The sequence below is a fragment of the Triticum aestivum genome, chromosome 5D, assembly GCF_018294505.1.
Source record: "Triticum aestivum cultivar Chinese Spring chromosome 5D, IWGSC CS RefSeq v2.1, whole genome shotgun sequence".
Lineage (NCBI taxonomy): Eukaryota > Viridiplantae > Streptophyta > Magnoliopsida > Poales > Poaceae > Triticum > Triticum aestivum.
In genome coordinates this window covers 448349003-448356636 of record NC_057808.1, presented here as the reverse complement: position 1 = coordinate 448356636, position 7634 = coordinate 448349003, and positions in this window count along the sequence as shown.

Genomic DNA, 7634 nt, shown 5'->3' with positions numbered 1-7634 from the left:
ATACCGGGGCACCTCCCCCAAGCTTGGCAGTTGCCAAGGGGAGTGCCCATACCCATGTGATTATGTCTCCTTTGTTGGTGAGGAGGGTGGCGGAATTGTCGATGATGTGGGCTTGTCGTCCATCTTCCAAGGCATAGGCTCACCATCATAGAAGGATGATCGAGTCTCCGGGATCCTCAAATCTGCAGCCAAACTCATCCTTTTGAATCTATATTCATACTCACAGTTTTGGTTTTGCAGGTCATAGATTTGGGCTTGAAGGTGCTCGATCTTCTCGTGAAGCTTGAAGATGGCCTCCCCAATGTTCTTGGCATCCAGCTTGTGGTTGTTGGTGAACTCCACGATCATCATGTGGTTGGAGTTTAGTCCACGTTCCACCATCCCTTGGCACTTGAAAACTTGTTGCTCCATTGCTTCGAGCCTCGTCTCCACGCTTCCGGTCCCCTTCGATCCCTCAACATCGCGGATGTGCAGCAACCCATCACACATCTCAATGGTTTGAGGGTGTCGCAACACCTCCGCGAGGTTAGGGTTGATGACCTTCTCGAAGAACTTGTCCTTGGGGGCGCTTGGAGACGTCATGATGATCTAGATCTGTCAGAAAAACAGCTCGAAACGAAAACAGAGGACAATTGCGTGATACAGGAGTCAAAACCTTCGGGAGATTATATAATGAATTTTTACCAACCAAAATACGTATCGTACAAGAAAACGGAGTCCGGAGAGCGCACGAGGTGCCCACGAGGCAGGGGGCGCCCCCAGGGGGTAGGGCGCGCCCTCCACCCTCGTGGAGCCCTCGTGTCCTTCCCGGATGGCTTCTTATTTTTCTATTTTTCTAAATATTCCAAAACGGAGAAATATTGCCATTAGAACTGTTTTGGAGTCGGGTTACTTACCGTACCACATACCTATTCCTTTTCGGAGTCTGAAATGTTCCGGAAAGTGTCCCTTATGTATTCCTCCGGGGTTACGGTTTCAATAACATTAGTTTCAACATTTATAGGATTACCTGAGATATAATGTTTGATTCTTTGACCGTTCACCACCTTCGGGTTTGTGCCTTCGAAGTTGTTGATTTTTATGGCACCGGAACGGTAGACCTCCTCGATAACGTAAGGACCTTCCCATTTAGAAAGAAGTTTTCCTGCAAAAAATCTTAAACGAGAGTTGTATAGCAATATATAATCACCTACATTAAACTCACGCTTTTGTATTCTTTTGTCATGCCATCTTTTAACTTTTTCTTTAAACAATTTGGCATTCTCATAGGCCTGGGTTCTCCATTCATCAAGTGAGCTAATGTCAAATAACCTCTTCTCACCGGCAAGTTTGAAATCATAATTGAGCTCTTTAATGGCCCAATATGCCTTATGTTCTAGTTCGAGAGGTAAGTGACATGCTTTTCCATAAACCATTTTATATGGAGACATACCCATAGATTTTATATGCAGTTCTATAGGCCCATAATGCATCACCGAGTTTCTTGGACCAATTCTTTCTAGATCTATTAATAGTCTTTTGCAAAATTAGTTTGAGTTCTCTATTACTCAATTCTACTTGACCACTAGACTGTGGGTGATAAGGAGATGCAATTCTATGATTAACATCATACTTAGCAAGCATTTTACGGAAAGCGCCATGAATAAAATGTGAACCACCATCAGTCATTAAATATCTAGGGACTCCAAACCTCGGAAAAATAACTTCTTTAAGCATCTTAATAGAGGTGTTATGATCAGCACTACTAGTTGGAATAGCTTCTACCCACTTAGTAACGTAATCAACAGCAACTAAAATATGTGTGTATCCATTATAGGCAGGAAAAGTTCCCATATAATCAAAGCCCCAAACATCAAATGGTTCAATAACAAGTGAATAGTTCATAGGCATTTCTTGACGTCTACTAATATTACCAATTCTTTGACATTCATCACAAGAAAGGACAAACTTACGGGCATCCTTGAAGAGAGTAGGCCAATAAAAACCGGATTGCAATACCTTATGTGCAGTTCTATCTCCAGCGTGGTGTCCTCCATAAGCTTCGGGGTGACACTTGCGTAGGATCTGTTCCTGTTCATGCTCAGGTACACAACGTCTAATAACACCATCTACTCCTTCTTTATAAAGATGTGGGTCATCCCAAAAGTAATGTCTCAAATCATAGAAAAACTTTTTCTTTTGCTGGTATGTGAAACTAGGTGGTATAAATTTAGCAACAATATAATTAGCATAATCAGCATACCATGGAGCAGTACGAGAAGCATTTATAACATTTAATTGTTCATCAGGAAAGCTATCATCAATAGGTAGTGGGTCATCAAGAACATTCTCTAGCCTAGACAAGTTGTCTGCAGCGGGGTTCTCAGCTCCCTTTCTATCAATAATATGCAAATCAAATTCTTGTAGCAAGAGAACCCATCTAATAAGTCTAGGTTTAGCATCTTTATTTTCCATAAGATATTTAATAGCAGCATGATCAGTGTGAATAGTTACTTTAGAATCAACAATATAAGGTCTGAACTTATCACAAGCAAATACAACTGCTAAAAATTCTTTTTCAGTAGTAGCATAATTTCTCTGAGCATTCTCTAGAGTCTTACTAGCATATTGAATAACATTTAATTTCTTATCAACTCTTTGCCCTAGAACAGCACCTACAGCATAATCACTAGCATCACACATAATCTCAAAAGGTAAGTTCCAATCAGGTGGCTGAACAATAGGTGCAGAGATCAATGCTTTCTTAAGTGTTTCAAATGCTTCTACACAATCATCATCAAAGACAAATGGTATATATTTTTGTAATAAATTAGTCAGAGGCCGAGAGATTTTTGAGAAGTCCTTAATGAACCTCCTATAAAAACCGGCGTGACCAAGGAAACTTCTTATACCTTTGATGTCCTTGGGACATGGCATCTTTTCAATAGCATCAACCTTGGCCTTATCAACTTCAATACCTCTTTCAGAAACTTTATGCCCCAAGACAATACCTTCATTAACCATAAAATGGCACTTTTCCCAATTCAAGACAAGATTAGTTTCTTCACATCTCTGCAAAACTCGATCAAGGTTGCTCAAGCAATCATCAAAAGAGGATCCGTAAACGGAGAAATCGTCCATGAAAACCTCACAAATCTTTTCACAAAAGTCAGAGAATATAGCCATCATGCATCTTTGAAAGGTAGCAGGTGCATTACATAAACCAAAAGGCATACGTCTATAAGCAAAAGTACCGAAAGGGCAAGTAAAAGTGGTCTTTGATTGATCATCGGCTGACACAGGTATTTGAGAGAAACCAGAATAACCATCTAGAAAGCAAAAATGTGTATGTTTGGATAATATTTCTAGCATTTGATCGATAAAAGGTAAGGGGTAATGATCCTTTTTAGTAGCCTTATTTAATTTGCGGAAATCAATTACCGTCCTATAACCTGTAATAATTCTTTGCGGAATCAATTCAACTTTATCATTAGGAACGACAGTTATACCTCCCTTCTTAGGGACACAATGGACAGGACTTACCCACTGACTATCAGCAACGGGATAAATTATACCTGCCTCAAGAAGCTTTAGTATTTCCTTTCTTACCACTTCTTTCATCTTAGGATTCAGCCGTCGTTGGTGATCACGAACTGGTTTGGCATCTTTCTCCAAATTTATTTTGTGTTGACATAGTGTGGGACTAATGCCCTTAAGATCATCAAGAGTATATCCAATAGCAGCACAGTGCTTCTTCAGAGTTTTCAATAATCTCTCTTCTTCATGCTCTGAAAGGTTAGCACTAATAATAACAGGATATATCTTCTTTTCATCAAGATAAGCATATTTAAGAGTATCAGGTAACGGTTTAAGCTCAAACACGGGATCACCCTTGGGTGGAGGAGGATCCCCTAGGATTTCAACAGGCAATATTGTGTTTCAGGATGGGTTCCTGTTTAAAGAATACTTCATCTATTTCCCTTCTTTCATTCATAAACATATCATTTTCATGGTCTAGCAAATATTGTTCTAAAGGATCACTAGGAGGTACGGCAATAAAAGCAAGACCAATAATTTCATCTTTACTAGGCAATTCCTCTTCACGGTGTTGTCTACGAAATTTAGAGAAATTAAACTCATGAGACATATCACCCAGACCAATAGTAACAACATCCTTTTCGCAGTCTATCCTAGCATTAATGGTGTTCAGGAAGGGTCTACCAAAGATAATGGGACAAAAGCTATCTTGTGGGGAACCAAGAACAAGAAAATCAGCAGGATATTTAGTTTTCCCACACAAGACTTCAACATCTCTAACAATTCCCATTGGTGAAATAGTATCTCTATTGGCAAGTTTAATTGTGACATCAATATCTTCTAACTAAGTAGGTGCAATATCATGCATAATTTCTTTGTATAAGTCAATAGGTATTGCACTAGCACTAGCACCCATATCTCAACATAAGCAGTAGGAACAATAGGATCATTATAAGTGATAGTCTTTTCTTCAACTTTAATAGGTGCAGCTACTTTTACTTCTATGGGAGGATGATATTTAAACCACTTCTCTTTAGGGAGACCAACATGAGTAGCAAAAGATTCACAAAAGGAAGCTACTATCACAGAGTCAAGTCCATATTTAGTGCTAAATTTACGGAAAACATCGGTATCCATAAAAGATTTAACACAATCAAACTTTGGTGTCATACCTGACTCCTTACCTTCGTCGAGGTCCCAATCTTCAGAGTTGCGTTTAATTCTTTCCAATAAATCCCATTTGAATTCAATAGTCTTCATCATAAAAGAGCCGGCACAAGAAGTATCGAGCATGGTGTGATTGTTATCAGAAAGCCGAGCATAAGAACTTTGAATAATTATTTCTCTTGGAAGCTCATGATTGGGGCATGAATATAACATTGATTTAAGCCTCCCCCAAGCTTGAGCAATGCTTTCTCCTTCGCGAGGCCAAAAATTATATATATAATTACGATCACGATGAACAAGATGCATAGGATAAAACTTCTGATGAAATTCCAATTTCAATTGTTTGTAGTTCCATGATCCCATATCATCACATAGCCTATACCATGTCAATGCATCTCCCTTCAAAGATAAAGGGAAGACCTTCTTCTTAATGACACCATCGGGCACACCTGCAAGCTTAAATAATCCACAAACTTCATCCACATATATTAGGTGCTCAGCAGGATGCTTTGTTCTGTCTCCTGCAAAAGGATTAGCTAGCAGTTTTTCTATCGTACCCGAAGGAATCTCAAAGTAGACATTTTCATTTTCAGTAGGTTCAGTAGGTTGAGGAGCAACTCTTTGCTCTACTGGTCGGGGTGAAGATACCCCGAACAAGCCCCTCAGAGGATTACTTTCCATGGTAACAAGTGACAGTAAATTTCAGCACACTATATAAATTTTTCCTTACCAAATTCCACCTACCAAAGGCGCTTCACTCCCCGGCAACGGCGCCAGAAAAGAGTCTTGATGACCCACAAGTATAGGGGATCTATCATAGTCCTTTCGATAAATAAGAGTGTCGAACCCAACGAGGAGCAGAAGGAAATGATAAGCGGTTTTCAGCAAGGTATTCTCTGCAAGCACTGAAATAATAGGTAACAGATAGTTTTGTGATAAGATAATTTGTAACGAGCAACAAGTAACAAAAGTAAGTAAAGTGCGGCAAGGTGGCCCAATCCTTTTTGTAGCAAAGGACAAGCCTGGACAAACTCTTATATAGAGAAAAGCGCTCCCGAGGACACATGGGAATTATCGTCAAGCTAGTTTTCATCATGTTCATATGATTCGCGTTCGGTACTTTGATAATTTGATATGTGGGTGGACCGGTGCTTGGGTGTTGTCCTTACTTGGACAAGCATCCCACTTATGATTAACCCCTATTGCAAGCATCCGCAACTATAAAAGAAGTATTAAGGTAAACCTAACCATAGCATGAAACAAGTGGATCCAAATCAGCCCCTTACGAAGCAACGCATAAACTAGGGTTTAAGCTTCTGTCACTCTAGCAACCCATCATCTACTTATTACTTCCCAATGCCTTCCTCTAGGCCCAAATAATGGTGAAGTGTCATGTAGTCGACGTTCACATAACACCACTAGAGGATAGACAACATACATCTCATCAAAATATCGAACGAATACCAAATTCACATGACTACTAATAGCAAGACTTCTCCCATGTCCTCAGGAACAAACGTAACTACTCACAAAGCATATTCATGTTCATAATTAGAGGAGTATTAATATGCATAAAGGATCTGAACATATGATCTTCCACCAAATAAACCAACTAGCATCAACTACAAGGAGTAATCAACACTACTAGCAACCTACAGGTACCAATCCCAGACTATGAGACAAGAATTGGATACAAGAGATGAACTAGGGTTTGAGAGGAGATGGTGCTGGTGAAGATGTTGATGGAGATTGCCCTCTCCCGATGAGAGGAGCGTTGGTGATGACGATGGCGATGATTTCCCCCTCCCGGAGGGAAGTGTCCCCGGCAGAACAGCTCTGCCGGAGCCCTAGATTGGTTCCGCCAAGGTTCCGCCTCGTGGCGGCAGAGTCTCATCCCGAAAGCTTGCTTGTGATTTTTCTTCGGACGAAAGACTTCATATAGCAGAAGATGGCCACCGGAGGGCCAACAGGGGGCCCACGATGCAGGGGGGCGCGCCCAGGGGGGTAGGGCGTGCCCCCACCCTCGTGGACAGGTGGAGGCCCCCCTGACGTAGATTCTTCTTCCAGTATTTTTTTATTATTTCCAAAAATAACTTTCGTGGAGTTTCAGGACTTTTGGAGTTGTGCAGAATAGGTCTCCAATATTTGCTCCTTTTCCAGCCCAGAATTCCAGCTGCCGGCATTCTCCCTCCTTATGTAAACCTTGTAAAATAATAGAGAATAGGCATAAGTATTGTGACATAATGTGTAATAACAGCCCATGATGCAATAAATATCGATATAAAAGCATGATGCAAAATGGACGTATCATACTACCACGGCTACTACCGCTTGGAGCGGATGTACTTTTTTACTCCCGCTCCAGAGCGGAACTACCACGGCTACTACCATGGCTACTTCCGCTCCAGACCAAAATCTCGTCTTAAGTCCAGTGGTGGTTGGCACGGATGTATTTTTTTTAGTACCGCTTGCAAGCAGTAGTACCGCTACCCTTAGCGGTAGTACTGCTACCCCTAGCGGTAGTACCGCTCCGGCGGTTCTACTGGCCTTTTGCCTCCTCACTGTTGTTTTTTAAAGGGCTTCCACCGCCCTAGTGGTAGTACCGCTCCCATGAGCGGTAGTACCGCTCTGTGCGGGCTGTGAGCATAACGGTTGGGTTTTTCCCCACCTATAAAAGGGGGTCTTCTTCCCTAATGAACCTTATCCTTTGAGCTCGTGTTCTTCCCCCATTATTCACTACAGGAATCAGGAACTTTGACGTCAGCCATGGCGGACGGCAAAGGCACACATGACGGACGACAAAGACCTTTGCCGTCAGCCAGCTGACGGCAACACGTCCGGCTGAATAGGCTACAACAAAGGCTTCTTTGCCGTCTACTGGCGGATGGCAAAGAGCCTGGACGACGCACGTGTGGCTGGCGGACGACAAAGACCTTTGTATCTTTGTCGTC